Source organism: Emydura macquarii, unplaced genomic scaffold, assembly GCF_026122565.2.
Source record: "Emydura macquarii macquarii isolate MOO-44397 ecotype Brisbane River unplaced genomic scaffold, CSIRO-AGI_Emac_v2 contig_320, whole genome shotgun sequence".
In the NCBI taxonomy this organism is placed as follows: domain Eukaryota; kingdom Metazoa; phylum Chordata; order Testudines; family Chelidae; genus Emydura; species Emydura macquarii.
Genome location: NW_027130457.1, coordinates 14,737,699 through 14,754,624, shown reverse-complemented (window position 1 = coordinate 14,754,624; position 16,926 = coordinate 14,737,699). Strand labels below are relative to the sequence as shown.

Below are 16,926 nucleotides of genomic sequence, written 5' to 3'. Positions count from 1 at the left end.
ACACCAAACAAACCATTGTGCAACTTTAGAGGACAAAATACTTTGTTGATTGCTCCTCCCACACCCATGAAGAGCAGACATGCATGGGGACACGTCTCATCAGCTTGAACTCTGGGGGGAAGGGAATAAAACTCCTTGACAAGAAGAAACTGCATCTCTATGCTGTTGGGGCTTGGAGAGGGCAAGATTTCTAAGCATAAGCAAGGGATCCCCAGCTAAAAGACACATAGAGCTTGAAAATTACAGCAGCTTCTATCATATTTTGGAAACTAAGACTATAACTCATTTGTGTGTGTGTGTATACCTGCTTTAACCTTGTAAATAGCTCATTTATTTTTCTCAGTTAATAAAGCTTTAGTTAAGACTTGTAGCTAATCCTATAATAAATTGTCTTTGGTGTAGGAACTGAAGTGCAACTGACCTGGGGTAAGTGATTAGTCATTTGGCACTGGGAGTGACCTAAATATTGTTGTGATTTTTGGTGTAAGGAACCATCTATCACAAAGGCAAGCAAGCTTACCTGGGTGGCAAGATGGATCCGAGTATTCAAGGGCACTGTCTGTGACTCTGTGTAAAGGCCTTTGTAGTGCCTCAGGAGTTCACACTTGGTATTTGGTTGGTGAAATCTAAGTATAGAGCCCCAAACAATTTGGATTGCGTGCCGTGCTTCTTAACATTGTGGCCTGAATCCAGCACTCAAGCTCCTGAGCCGCTCCAGTCAGCTTGACAACTTCCTTTACCACTGGCTGTATCTCCCCATTGCCACTTCCAGTACTGAGCACAGCCCCTCACTCTTCATATCAAAAGTCTCTATATTGGACCTGATTCTTCTCTATGGCTTTACACCAATATAATTGATTCCTCCTGATTTACACCAGGAGAAGAAGAGGCAGCGGCTCAATATCTGCTTGTTTATGAACCACTAAACCACTCATGCCTGTGGATCTGAGATGTTAATTTCCATAACTTCATTCTATCACTGAGGTCCACAGACCATAGCATTCCTATGCTATTTTCTAAATCTAGATTAAGATCCTTTTGCTGCTGCTGTTTTTATGGATGGAGCTTGCACACGGCTGCTCTGGAGGTCCTTACTTATGCACCCAATAATAGCAGCTATTCCTTTTCAGTGGTTATTCTAGCATGCCTGAGAAGACTAAATAATGCTGCCATAGACTGGGAATATGTAGGGTTGGGTCTTTCAATCCTTGTCATGATGAACAAGGGAAGAATATTCAGGAAATGTGATGTCTGTTGCTGGTGGAATGTAAATTGATAGTGAGATGTCCAATAACTAGGCTTAATCAATTTTTGAGTCAAAGATTAATACATGAAGGAAGAGTACATAATGTTACCGACCCCTCTGGAGCACTTGCAGCAGTCAAACTGTCTCAAATATTTTGTGTTTATCCTGTCTGTATTTATACCTGACTAAGAGGAGTTTCTCAGTTTTTCCTGTATTACTTTACCTAATAGATAAGGAAGATGTATCTTCTTTGACATGGTTTTCCTCGGACAGTAAGGCACCAATAATCACCTACCTGGTATGTCGGGCATATATTGTAAATTTCAAGATGGCATACATCTTACGTTTTAACGGTTTTACATATCTGTCACATTAGGCAAAACCAGAACTGCTCATATACAAGATGCAATTTGTTTTGAACATAGGATTCCAGAAATCACTAAGCTAAAGGGTATCTGCTTTTTTGTACCTAGCCCTGAAATTACAACCCTTCACATCTCCCTTGATTAGACAGTTTAATATAAGTAGGAGTATTTTGACAATATTTTAACATGAGGCTAATTCAAGAAACATACGTGATATTATATATAATGTTAATATTTTCTACACTATTAATATTGGCTAACACTATAGACCTTACAGACTTTCTCTCATCTAGAACCACATATAGTAGTATCCAGATACAGACATTACCTGGAGGCTGTTGTATTAAATGTATTTTACAAGCTTCTTGTATCTTATTTTTTCCTAAGGTTGCATTCTCTAGCACAGATACAAAACAGGAGTTTGTACAAAGGTCACGGCATTTATCTATTATACAGTTTAGAGAATTCAACAAGAATATAAAGGACTTCAAATATTATATACTGTACTTATTTACAATTGACTACTTTCTTGACCCTTTTCCATTTGTACTTCCAGTTGCTACAATAACCAATTCCCATATTTTAATCAATATCTTTCAAACTTTTATTTATAAGAAGTGATTTCCCAATACATTCTGTCTAGACAAACTGGTAGTTTATAAAAAAGCAATTTACATTTCTGGTTAATAGTTCTGTTTGTGAGAGCCCAGGTTTACAGATTTAGGATAGCTTTGTTTATTTTATGGTAGCCGTCATTGCCATACCGCTAATATACTTTCACAAGCTGTATTGTATTCACTTTATCTTTGCAGCTAAGCCAAAGATGTACCGATTCAGTTCAATCAATAGCCAGTCACAAAGCACTCTGGTCCAGTTTGGTCAGCTAGTGCCATGAAACATTGTGAGTTTTAATTTAGTTGGGTCAACATGTGTAATCTCATGCCCAATGAGTCCTAAAATCTACAGAACGTATATTGAAAGAGACCATACCTTACCAAGAACACAGTTGAAAGGTTTCCACTATTCATGACATGAATGAAGCCTTCGAGTTTGTATGCATTATTGAGACCAGTAAGGCCATCATTATCCTAGTTGTCATCCGGACAGTTACTCAGTTTGGCATGAAGAGACTGACAGTCGGTGTGCTGGTGTGGCCTTTCTGGTTGTATTTGATTAAATGTATTGTTTCCTACACCAAAATAGAATGTATTTATCATATATGAGAGTTTCAGGATAGAGTTAAGATAAGCACAATTCAACTCTGCTGAACATGTATACATTGACTAATTTCCCTTCTGTCATGGTGTTAGAGATGTCAATACTCATTCTTTGAATGAGTGCAAAATCGATTCAGATGTAGACTCTTTTGGGCTAGTTGAATAAACCATTTGCTGACATAAACAATCTCAAATTTTCCTTACTTGAGTAAGATTATTAAGAAGGTTGTGGGGAAACTGTTGTGAGGGATATTTCCTGACGTTTTCAGGTCTGCTTAACCATCCTTTTAAATGTTTTAGGCCTGAGTATGGCTTAAAGACTGGATTTATTTTATGGGTCATTGATTGCCTTTGGTGATGGACAGAAACCAAATGATCATGCAGATGTTTTTAGTTCTGTCAGTGGGTTTGATACTGAAGTGGATGTAGCTATGGGCTTGTTTACATATGGGGTAATGCACCCTACAATTACAGAGATGTAATTTCTAAAGGGCACTAATGTGTTGCGCAGCAGTTGGTCTGTGTAGACCCTGCTGATATGCACTAAAAGTTCCCTGGTGCCTTTTAACGTGGTGCTGTTTCAAACGGTTAAAGGATGCTAGGGAACCTTTAGTGAACAGCATCAGGGTCTACACAGACCATTTAATGCATAACCCATTTGTGTGCTTTGGAAATCACACCTCCATATGGTGCATTATCCCACCATGTAGACTAGCCCTAAATCAGCTTTTGTAGATTACATGGCTAACAATGCCTGGTTACAAAAGGTTGGAAAGAGATCAGTAATGGAGACCACACCAGAGCAGTTGCAGCACACGTTCCATTTACTGAGATTCCACTCTCTATTTCCTGTATAGAAGTACAGTATACAATACAGAAACCCTATAGGGACAAACTAGAATTACATATTTACCACACTATTATGATATTGTGAAATTTATCAATAATTCTGTGCTTCAGTTCTCAATTATGAATAATGCATAAAACACATTCAGAAATGTTAGTTCAAACCATTTTCAAGTTCTGAGTAGGCAGACAAAGGATTACAAGACTTTAGTGAAGTATTTAAAATGCTTTAACCATCTTTTAAATGGTTTATTCAGTCAACCTCACATTTTCCAAGAATTTTTTTTCTGCTCACAGAGTATACATGCAAAAATTTTTTGGAAAAGTGGTTTGTTTGCTTTCTGAAAAGGTTTGACCTCGCAGTGGAAACTGTCTTATAATGTGAACTATGGAATCACTGTTGCTTCACAATATTCTTTAATGATCAAGTATCTGCAGTTCCAATGCCCAGCAGCGTAATTTTTCGCATTTCAGCAAGAAACTCCCTTTTGTGTTCTTGCTATGTTCTAGTCAGAAAAAATCTCTGTGCCTGATGATCCCCATTTGTGTTGTGTGATTTAACCAGAATAATTGTGATATCAAAATCAAAAGAGAACATCAGTGGTTAACTAAAATCAATATAAAATCAAAGTCCATCATCCAGGATCCTATTCATTGAAGTACAACTGGATCAACATTTTTCTCCATTCTAAAGGAGGGGTTGAAATCCCTACTGGAATTCTTCTAAAATGCTAATCAGCAAATTAATAACAACAACCAGAAGACATGCACTGCATGAATCTGCAACTACTGCAGATTCATTTTGAGTCATTAACTGCAATCTCCAATCTCAAAGATACATTTATTTATCAGTAATCTCAGGAGCAATTGTTGGCTGTTGGCTGCCCAGATTTACAGATCAAAGAGGGGAATACAGTCTTATTCTCATGGTAGCAGGATGTGGACTCTGAGCTGTGGAGAAATCTCACCTCTTCGTTTGTGGGTGAAGCTGATGGGTGGCAGTTCCCCCCAAAGTTCTGCCTAAATAGGTCAGGGAATGAGTAGCTTGGGCTAATTCATAATCCACATTCCTTTTTGATAAAATGGAAATTTGCCCTATTGGACTGGAATTGATATGGGGCCATACTTTTGCTGGCACTTTCCTCAAATGAAGATGGAAGGATTTAGCAGTTGCAACCCCTAAAGAGAACAAGAAAGAGTCGGTGGGGCTAGCCTATGGTCTCCAAGGACACCATGTGGATTACAGGCCATTGACTGCTCCCCCCTTAACCCAAAGGCTATTAAAGTAGGCAATGAAGGAACAAATGGAGAGTGGTGAAAGAGAGCTACGGTCAGGGGGAATGGGACCATTCTAGTGACTGGTAGATGGAATTTCAGGAATGAGTTTCTGCTTTTCTCATCCCATCCCCTCAAGGCACTGTACTGTTTTATTTCTCTCAACCCCAGGTAGTAGTTCTCTCTTCTATTCACCTGTGGAGTTGGTATGCTGGTGGAACTTTTTGCATAAGCCCAGGAAAGGGTTCCTCTGGCAGGCAGCTGTCTCTTTTTCCCCCCATGAGGGATGGAGTCCTCAGATACAGGACTCTTCTTCATCTCTTTTCCCACAAACAAGTTCTGAACCTTGTCCTCTATGTATATTCTGTTTTGATCTGTTCTGGATTCTATGATCTCATCTGCACAGAACCTAGCAGAACTGTGTTTTAACAAACACGTTCTAAAACAGTTGTAGGTACCCCAGTTTAGTGTTCTCGAGTAGTCATGCCCTAGCCTGGTCCTGTAGATCAAAGACTCTTTAGTTGTTTTGGAATATGTCTTTCAGATCCTCTCCACATTTCAGATTGAACCCTGATAACTACAACAGTAATCATAAGAAGTTTCCCTCTCTATTGTACGGAGCTAATTTTGTTTTTTACAAGCATGTCCTAGAAAAAGTGTACTACTAATAACCACCCAAGTTAGTCAATACTATGGTTTCATAACACTGTTTGTAACACTTAGTAATACTTAATGGAGGGTATAAAGAGGGAGTATATGAGCAGTCAGCACAAAATCAAAACTTTAAAAACAAAAGTAATCCAGAAACCAAAGGTCTTGAAGAGAGAACTCTTGAATTGCTGATACACAAATGCTGGCAGCCTGGATAACAAAAAAGAGGAACTGGAATTGCTCATTTGTGAGCATAACTTTGATCTTGCTGGTATTACTGAAACCTGGTGGGATGATTGATTAAAATTCATAGTTATAACCTATTTTGGAAGGATGAGTAGCCAAAAGGAGAGGAGGAGTGGCACTCTGTCAAAAATCATATTACTTGTTTCCCAGTCACTGATAACTTGGAAGAAAACTATCTTGAATGCTTCTGGATCAATGACCTAACATATATAAAGCACAAGATGGGGTATTAGTGTGTGTCTGCTACAGACCACCAAACCATACTAGGAACTAGGATGACCAGCTCCTTAGGCACCTATGTACTTATGTATAGCAAAAAAACATGTGTGATCATGGGGGACTTCAATTTGATTAACATATGATAGAAGTCTCATGATGCCAGCACTAAAACATCCTTGGAATTTCTAAATATTATGGATGACAATTTCTTAATTCAAAAAGGTTTGCAGCTAATATGGGGAAATTCTTTATTAGAGAGATAAAGAGGAACTGATCACTATTGTGATACTGTGCTTGGGCCTACAAATTTACTCTAATTGTGGGCTCAATTGTAAAAAGTATGTAAATGTTTATAAGATGCTACAATAACTTATAATAAGAAATGTTGATGGGAAAATATAAAAAGGAGACTGGAAAACTGAATCAGTCAAAACAAAAAGCCAGCTAATATGGTTAAAATACTGTAAAAATCCTGGTAAAAATAGAAAATGTTGAGAGTGAGGGATCCAGATGACATCCCCATCTCTACCAGCTTCAACTGAATCCCAAATGCCACCTGGGATGAAAAGGGATCAAACTTCAATAAGTGGAGCAACAACAACTCTAGCCCATCTCAACTAACTCCAAAAGGAGTTATTGCAATCTTTAATACCATTTAAGAAACTGTTAGACAAAGCACTTTTTCCTTCTAAAATGCTCCAGCTAAAGGGAAAGGAAATAAGAAATGTGGTTAAAATGAAAGAATTACTTAAATCAAGATTGGTTGTTGGTTTTTTTTTTTTTTTTTTTTTTTTTTTAAAGATATGCTCTAGGAATTATTTTGGGGAAGTTCTATGGTCTGTGTTACCCAGGAAGTCTGACTAGATGATCATAATGGTCCCTTCTGACCTTGGAACCTACGAATACTCAGTTTACTTGAAATTATAAACTGTAGTGACTGACTTCCTGTTTTTTCGATGTTTATATTTTGCACAATCATATTCTAGTTGCCTTTAAGTTAAGCATATGCATATCTGTTGATTCAATCTAAGAGAATGAACATGTGAAAAATTGCTTGAAACATAAAACAACATTACTTTTCCTTCTCTTTTTGGATGTAGATAGAAGAAGAAAGTATGAAGTCTTGTCATGGTTTCATATAAAGCAGGGCTAGGAGAGGTTTATGCTCAATGGAATAATACCACCAGATGTAGATATTATTTTTAACATTGTAAACGTTGAAGTAAATTGTATATATGTTATAAACATTAGATGTTTGACAGCTTCAAGTATTGATTAAATTATGAACTTCAATATGATTCTTTCTAAACAGTTTTAAGAATTGCCCTTTAAAACATTGACAATTTAAGAATCATAGAATTGTTACAAAGGGTTGTATGAACCCTTTAGATATGTTTATCAAAGGATATGAAAAGTGTTGAGGAACATTCTTTTCCAAGCATCATACTCAGATATTGAGGCATCAGATTTATTATTCTGATAATATATTGAAATGAGAAGATAGGGTGTTTAATTTCAATGGAGACAATAAAATAAAAAAGGGACCTTTGTGGAATGTGTAATGATATGCAAAGACACAAATGCCTCAAGCAGGATTCATGAAGGAAATAATGGGAAGATATTTTTGTTTGCATAATTTTAACAAATTACATTTCTATTTGTTATTTATCTACTTTCAATAACAAATAAGAAAATGGGCTGTTTTACCAGATAGCTGAAGCAATAGTTTTTATTCTTGTTATGGATTTTATGTAAATCTATAAGTAGGAAATATGGAAAATGGATATTTGCAACGTACAGTAATTTTATGTAAATTGGAATATGTTACTAGATAAATATATTCATTAAAACTTACTTTGCAATGTTTACATGGAAAGAAAAGAATAATCAGCAAAAGGCATTACTTGTTAAATTCTTGCAAATGGCAATCATCTCTACAATATTCTTCTCATGAATCTGGTTCCTTGCATCTCAGAATACATTTTGATTAGTCCAATTTTGGAGCCCTTACTGTGCAAGTAACCCCAAACGTATCAGTGGGTTTACACACATGAGTTAATAAGGAAAGAATGGGCTTCTGGATTGGTTGTACTATTTTTTTGCTTTATGATTTTTTGCCCGAGAGAGAAAACAAAAATGATTTTTGAACATGGCAATAATGTAATTCCTGATATTTAAATTTAAACTGATTTAAATTTAAATAATATTTTAAATTATTTTCACATAGTTCTGTTGTGTTCAAATCTTAATTAAAATGCTATTTGATATTTCACTTAACCCATGAGTGCCTACTGCAGCATAGTCTCTATCCAATATCCACTGAAGTTTACATTGGGTTCTGTTTACATTGTCTTCAATGGGTGCTCAATAAAATCCTATGTAAAAATTGGGTAGGTTTCATACATTTGGCATGTGATCATAGGGCCAAAAACATGCAATTTAGATTATTATACTTTCAACATTCAGAACATATATGTTCTATGTTTATATAGTTCTTAGCATAGTGGGGTCCTGGTCTATGACTAGGGTTATTAGGTACTATGGTAATACACATAAATAAATAAATAATTTAGTTCATTTGGTACCAAGAGCACTAACTTTAGTTAATTAGGCCTAGTGACACTGATAATAGCCATGCTTAACTTTTAGGCACCTAGAAAAATCTCTGTGATTCTCAAAGCCTCAGTTAGACACCTGAACAATGAATGGGGAGAGACTTTAGGTGCTTTAGACTGAGATTCACAAAAGCCAGCCTGCTAGGTGGGGAGCTGCCTAAAAGATAGCCAATGAGAGGGGTGTGTGCTAAGCCCTGCCACTGTCTTGGAGACAGGCCCCTAAGTCTGAGCTGTGGGGAGGTGCCTCCTTCTACATTCAGTTCTTAGCTGTAAATCCTCTTTTGGTGTCAGGTGCATAAAGCAAAGGAAACAGGGGAAGGAAGAGGATGACTTCCCTCAAACTTTTAGCCCAGCAGTTATGGTACTCCCCCTGAGTAGCAGAAGGGATTTGAGCAGGGCTCTGATGCCTCTCAGTGCTTTTACCACTGGAATACAGGATATTCTGGCACGGGGCTTCCTCAATCTCTTTTGTTGAAGCTGTTGCACTCTGGATAAATAACTAAAGAGTCACTGGAGCAGGGGAACAGGTCCTGGGCCTCCTAAGGTGCTGTAACTGCCAGGCTATTGAGTCATTTCTCATGCTTGTCCAGACATCTAATGGGGGGCAGCAGTGTGCACACTCAGAGGCATAAACATAGGCACCTAGGGAACTTTTACTACAAAAACTTAGGCACCAAGTGGATTTAGGATTAAGGCACCTAACTCCTTTTGTACATTCAGGCCTATATTCCTAAGGACAGAGTAAAAAATTGGAAATTTTCCATAAGTCACAAAAGGGATGAATGCTAGAAAACCATCAATTTCTACTCACTTTACAATAATTGACAACATTTCAAAGAATCCAGAATGTTTTCTTAAATGAACTATTTTTTTTGCAAAATAATAGGAAGACAGAGTTCTTCAACAAAACGAAGCCTAGTAGAAAGCTTGTGAATTTTACTCAAGGATGAAAGTAAAGATTGATTCCAGACCCATTCATGCACCCTGTGAAGTCAATAAGGGTTTAGCCATGAACTTCAGAGCATGCAGAGAAAGACCCTCAGGGTTCATGCCTTTTAAGAACAATAAAAGTGTCTGTCTAGTAAGGTGCCCAATCAAGCAGTCCATAATCAGGATTTCAGTGGGAATTTTGCTTAAATAAATGTAGGGCTGGGCACCAAAACCATTCACCTAGACTAGCTGAAGCTTCTTTTTTGGGCAAGGTAGAATTAATTGTGTCTGGCTGCAACAGGAGCACAGTACATAGGACAGTCTCATATTTTATCAAAGAAAAAACATCTCTGGTATCTCCTATTTACTGGCCTGGAGTCAAATTAGATAAGTGCTGTGTTTGAGACAGTGAAGAAGTATGCATTTTGTGCAGAGATGAAACTCATGTTGCTTAATCAACTATTTCACTTGTTTTATTTATCTGTTTTTCATTTACATTAATTTTCCCCTTTCATTTTTTTTATCAGTTTCTTCATTTTGTTCTCTTCTTTTTTTTAAATTTATTTTCAAATTCTCTCTTTTAGGAAATAATCAACAATCACATGGTTTGTGAGCAACAAATATGATGAGTTTTTAGAGATGAAAGTAGCTGCGAAAGCTGTGAGTCTCAATAAATACATTTCAAACATTCATAATACCATTAGGACAAAGGTGCTTACATTAGTCTTGGCTTTTAGTTTTGCTCAAGATGGCAAGGATAGCCTTTTATTTAGAAGCACAGTATTTAATTCTTGATTTGAAGCATAATATTAGTCAGCAATATTATTCTGATTAATTTTCCTGAAGTGCAGTGCTATCTATCCATCCATCCATCATTGGCTTTATACTGCTGCCCATCATCATCATATCTGAGTGTCTTCCAAGCAAAATCAATTATAATAGCAAAGTCCCTTGTGGGCTTTTTGGAGTCTCTGGCACTTTTCTCTTTTTTAAGGTCAGAACTCTGCTTAGGATAAGAATTTTTTTATTAAGCACATGTAAATCTTTACACGATTAGGACCATAGATGCTTATTTGTCTCAATATATTATCAGCATTTATAAAAGTGGAAATTGTATGCAGCTAGGCTGAATTGTGTGGGTAATAGGAAATAATTCTAATTTATACTGCTTCAACTGCAAAATAGGCAACTGGGAAGTGGGGAACTCACTAAAGAAATATATACCTCTGTTTATCTTTCACTTTGTTCACCAGATATTTTTTTTTCTGGAGCTTTTTTCTGTCTATGTTATGGCATTATACCAGAAAGCAAAGGCACAGGGGCTATGTTTACATTTCCAAGAGGCTTGTACCTATATTTTCCCCATTCACCTTGCCTTAGACCAGCATAAGGGAAAAATTAAAATTAGGTAATAATGAATTACACTTATTAACGTGTGCTGTACAGTATTTATTAAATGCTGTTGCCTAAAGTCTGGTTCAATCCAGGTGTTGATTTAATGGGAAAAGGTGTGAAAAAGCCTGGCCAGCATAAAGAATGGCAGAATGTGATGTAAGTATCAGTATTCTGGATCCATGCCCCTTGTGAGCTGTGGACATGGCCACAGTTTATGTAAGAGAAAAAGCCCACCACACCTGTAAATTTTTATTAAATTACTAATTATTCTAATTTTTTTCTGTATTTTTCAGAACTCCTTTGACACTTACTTCTCTCCACACCTGCTATCAGAAGTACAGTAGATAAGTAGCAAAAACTAATAGGCACCTCTATCTCTGTCTCCTCACGTTCATCTTATTGAAATAGTAAATCCTTATTTTGTTTTCAAAGAAAATGAGTAGAGGGTTCCCCAGAAGAGTTCATGTCTGTTTGTTAGTTGTTAGTTATGGTATATTAAAATGTACATTCAGTGGTGTGAGTTCTTGTAATTTGATCATAAATCTCACTATTTGTAGTGTGTTTATTGAACTCCCCACTCATAGAATAATGTAATGTCTTGAGAATCTCTCAGCTTTCACTAAAAACAAAGTAAATTTCTAGTCCTCACGGTTATGGAGAACATTTGAAAACATGACATAAGTGAACTCCGAAGGTTCAAAAACAAAAGACAAATAAGTGAACCCAACATTTTTTTTTTTTAAATCTCAGGATTTTTAAAGTGACCTTATGATATTTGGGGGCCTGGCTCATGATTTTGGAATGCCTAGGGTTGGCAATACCATATATTTAAGCTGTGTGAGGTTCAATATACAATTCTGTATTTGTCTCACAGCAGAGCAGACAGCAATTGCATTCAGTAGGCTGAAGTGCTTTTTCTGGTCTGCTGGATGAAGAGGGAGGGAGGGAAAGGGGATAGAGCTGTACGTGGAAAGGAATAGTGCTGCTGAAGTAGCTGAACACTATTCAAAAGAGAGCAAGAGCTGACAGATGAAAAACAGAAGTGAATTTTTCCAGTGTTTTCTCTTTGAAGAGGAAAAAGTAGCTGGATATACACAACCATAGGTGGTGTCCTACACAAATAATTAATATACATAATATCAATAGGCTGCTATAATTGTCATGCTAAAGTGGATTCACAGCTTGATAGAGATAGTGCTGCCACTTAGTGCACAACAGCAGGTACTCTACTGACAGGAGCCTTTCTTCTGTTTATATTATAGATTAATATTTGCACAATTACAGCCTTAAGAGAATAGAACTAGTTACTTGCAGCAATGGAACTCTTTTAGTGTGCCCACTGTCTGTAATTACAAAATGAAAGATAATTATCACACCCCCACATAAGACACTAGCTGCTTCACATGTTTAAGGAGAACTTGTGGAAGAAACCACAAGATAGAGAGAAAGAATGAATGTTGACCTCAGAAGGGCCTAACTTCTCATTAGTAATCTGATAACGTGTCTATCTTTGTATACTTGCTCTTCCCTGGTAAAGTGCAGAAGAAAATCTGGAGAAAAAGACTGCTCTGTACATTGGAAGCATAATAAACAAGTGGTCTGGACAGCAAGTACACCCTAGAGTATTAAAATACTGCTAGTCATTAGAACAGTAGCGTAACAAATAAACACTCTATTCTTGGGATGAAAATTGCTCAGCTCTTCCTCTTCATATACCTAGTGGTTTGGTTTGTTACCTTAATGTGGACCCTGTTTATGCAAAGACTCACACATGTACCTAAATTTCTGCACTGTGAGTAGTTCATCTGAAGTCAGTATTACAAGGGGCATAAAGTTGGACATGTGTGTAAATCTTTACAGGTTCAGGGCCTCCTCAATTATTAATCCTTGGCAAGGGTTTCACTTCTTTCTGTATATTGGTAAAGTATTATGCACATCCTTGTGGTCTACAAATAAATAAATGAGTTACACGACCCATTTCTGATGTGAAGCCTATAAAGAGTTAACTATCTAGTAATTCCTGGATAGGAGGGCAACCAGGCATAAGGCTTCCCTTCCAGCCTCTCCAAAGGCAGGAGTCATGTACTGTCCATGTTTCCTAGCATGTCATATTGCAGGGGCACTAAGTATCTTCTTTGTGGACTGGAATGTAATCAAGAAGGAAATTTAAGTAAGAGGGGGACCCTTCCCTTTTTCTTACTGATATATTTGCAACTGCAGCATCTTCACTGTCACTCAGATTTGTTTCGACCTTGTTGTTTTTGACTCCTCATTCTCCTTCACTCTCATACTGAAAATTGTCTTTAAAGTCCCCAGACTTTTCCTTTACAAAATCTCTAAAAATCTATTCCTTCTTCTCTGTTCTCATTGCCAAAACTATTATCCAGACTCTGTTGATCTACTCAACTGAACCTATTCCTCTCTGTTTCCCAGACTTCCACCTCAGTTTATCTAGAATGCTTCTGCAAAAATCATTTACCTTCCCCACCATTCGAAGGCCCCACCCATCCTCTTAACATTACCTCATTGGCTTGTCCTCACTTTCTCCATCAAATGCAAGCTCTTTGTCCTTTCCTTTATGGGCCTACATGACTTACCTCCTGACGATCTCTCTGCTCTTCTCTCCATCCCCTTCCCAACTCACCCTCTTTCCTCTATCCAAGTATTCTGACTATCTGTCCCTGTCAGATTCTTTACACTGTGTCAGTTACAAGCTTTTTTCCATGCAGCTTCATGTGCTTGGAAGCTCTTCCCTGAATGGGCCTACCATGCCTACACCCCCTTCTCTTTCAAATTTCTCCTTAAAAACACATATTCCAAAAGCCTATACAGTGAAATCCTCATTGGTTAGGTAGGGGAGGGTTAAAGAGAAAGCAAAACAAAAAGCTCAGCAAAACTGACATACAACTGGCAAGATCCATGCAAACCACAGTATTTTGCTACTCTGCTTGCCCTTCCCCCAAAGATCTCACTATTTACAAAGGATAAGGGAAGGATACTTGTCTGCAAAGCTCCCTAGGTTGCTGTTGGTGCTATAAATAAATGACACCGTGTATAAGAAGTAGCTCGGCAGCTACCATTATATTAAATAGAGTGGTGGCCCAGACAGGCCAGTATCCTCCTGCCAGAACTTGTGCCTATAAACTTCCCCAACATAATGCACCTAGCCAGCCTTGTGCATCAGTCTGTAGCATGACAATCTATATGTTCATGTGCAGTGTACATTACTGAAGACCTTAGCTTGCTTTCAGTCTGTTATTTGCTCAGTGTTTTATTACATAAAAGTTGTTTTTGTAAATACATCTGGTAGCGGCCTCCCATGCCAATTACATTTGTGTTGATTTATGTTAGGCAAGCCATGGGTGTGAAGATAGATGGGCATGTTCATTTTAATTGCATTGGCCACTGCTCACCATTAACTCTTGAGAATGCTTCCTGTGCAATTTATTTTGTAAATTTCATTATATTGTTTATGTCAGGATAAGAATTTTAAGCACAATATTTTGGGGTCCTATAGTAAGTTCACTTCTCAGTGCACAGTTCGTAAAAATATAAAATTTCCATAATTGTTTGGCACAAACAGCAATATCTGCCAAGTCCAAACCTCTGAATCTTACTTTCGGACTCCTCTGCGTAGCTTTGAAAAGACCCTGTTTACTGTCAGAAAAATAAAAGGGTATTATTGAGAAACTGTGTCATTATAAAAGACTCATGAGAGCTATTCTCCTGTAGGAAATGCCATTTTCCCTATCATATGGCTGGTAAATAAGTCATAGGTTGTCTAGTGATTTTTTTTTTTAGCAATAATCATTTTCTATTTTTATTTTATGTATCCAACTCTCCCTGTTCAGGGAGACTGCTGCTGCTAGGGCTTGAAGGTCTTCAGTCTCTTTAAGGATTCTGCCTCAGCCTTAATGTCTATAAATAATTAGAAATGAGAAGCTTGGCTATAATAACGATGATTGTATGCAGCCATAGTCACGTCACTAATTGGCAACACTTGGTTGAGCTTATCATTAAATCATTACAAATGAAATGACTTAGCAGGAGGCAGCAGTTGAATCCTCATCAATATTAATATTTATACCCTTTGTTGTCCAGATACCATTCAACTTGCACCATATGGGGGAACAATCAAAGACAGAATGATTCCCTGGAGAACCGTGTGTGTGTGTGTGTACAGAGAGAGAAAGAGAGAGAGTACATTTAAACCATTTTTAAAAAAATGAATCTATCAGGGGTTTTATGTCACAGCTAAACAGAGCAAAAGAAAATCCTAAATGAATGCAGCACCTTTCATCTGGAAGCATCTCAGAACATTTTACAAACTTTCGGGGAGTGATCTTGCAACCTTTATTTATATTCAATCTTAGCTCATGTGAACAGTCCCTGATAAGGATGCAGGATTGGGCTTGAAATCCTGGTAGATCCAGGAGTCATTTCACTTGTCATTGTAATCCAGCTACCTCTGGAATAGAGGCTGACATCTAGCAGAAAAAATGGCATATAATACTCTGCACTCTGACAAGGAGAATGACAGGTTTGGGGAAAACACTGGGGTAACCCCCTATTCTAAGCTTCCAGGAGCTTGATTTTTAACATTTTGTTGGAAAGTCCTACACATAACAAAGTTAGGAATTCTATTTAATACCCTTTGGAAGAAAGAAGTGCTAAATCAATCTTGACAAGACTAAACCTGTGATTATACAAAATCTAGATATTTCAAACCTGAGGCTCAGTCCACCAAAAGAAAGCCACCAAACACAGTGACATATTCCTGCCTATTGCTGACAGCAATACTGAAATGTATTTTCCATTATCCTTGTTTTCACTTTGTCAGTGACTGAAAATAAGGAGAGGACAACAGGAGCAGCAAAGGCTCAGCAATGCTATTTATCTTTATACCTACTAGCAGCAGCACTCATTAATAGGCCCAATCCTGCTGTCCTTAGTCTGGCAAAACTCCCCTGGAATTTCCTGTCACTGAAAGTTTTGCCTGAGTAAAGAAAGCTAAATTGAGTTCTGTATTTCCTATATCAGAAAAATACTATAATAATACCTAGAACATACTGAATGTCTACATTTTAAAAAAAAAGACATTCTTTTTGTGCATGGAGGCTTAGTAGGAGGTAATTTTGGTATGTGCAATAAAATCAAGTATTCATGACGGGGCTAATTGAAATGAGTATCAGTTTCCCGAGATACTGCCTATTATTTCTCTGACTTTTTTCTGCACAATAAAACAAATCAGACCATTACTCTACCATGAATGAATATTATTACACGCTTTGGTAGGGACACAAAGGCAAATCAGATTCACCATGGAGACTCTCACTCTTCATTTCATATTCAAATATCTAGAATTCTCTGGAGAGAGCCCATCAGAAATCTGATTTACACACTACAGTATGTCTGCCAATGTGGCAAGTGTTCCAATCACTTCTACCGAGACACACACAGAAACATACTTAGAACAAACCAGCAAGACCAAACCTTTAATGCCAATTTCTAAACATTCTCACTCTCATTGTACATGGCGAGGATGTTGGTGAAAGAGTGGGACATACATATGTAATCTAAATACATATAAATTACATCTAAATGGCTATGTTATGAAAAAGTTAATGCTGTATGACTTAAATCTCAAAAGTCAAGGAAAGCCAAAGGGTAAATGTGCAGTCTTAACTTTTGGTGACCAATAAATAGAAAGGATGTAGAGACGCTGGAAAGGATCGAGAAGCAAGTGACAAAAATAATCAGAGATGGAATGCAAGCATACAAGCAAAGGCTGAAGGAATTGGGTACGTTTAGTTTGGAAAAGAGGAGATTGAGGGAGTACGTGATAGCAGTTTTCAAATACTTGAAAGACTAAAAAAAGACAGAAAAAAAGTTATCTTTTGCCAAAGAGGGCAGGACAAGAG

At 37.3% G+C, this 16,926-nt stretch overlaps 1 long non-coding RNA gene across 1 annotated transcript; it reads left to right on the top strand.

The window, feature by feature from the left end:
• The first annotated feature begins 400 nt into the window (after positions 1 to 400).
• Positions 401 to 11,349, top strand: LOC137167345 (uncharacterized). The gene is made up of 4 exons (XR_010924099.1): positions 401 to 426; positions 1,477 to 1,544; positions 10,195 to 10,270; positions 11,299 to 11,349. It is a non-coding gene; the product is annotated as an uncharacterized lncRNA (long non-coding RNA).
• The last annotated feature ends 5,577 nt before the right edge of the window (positions 11,350 to 16,926 follow it).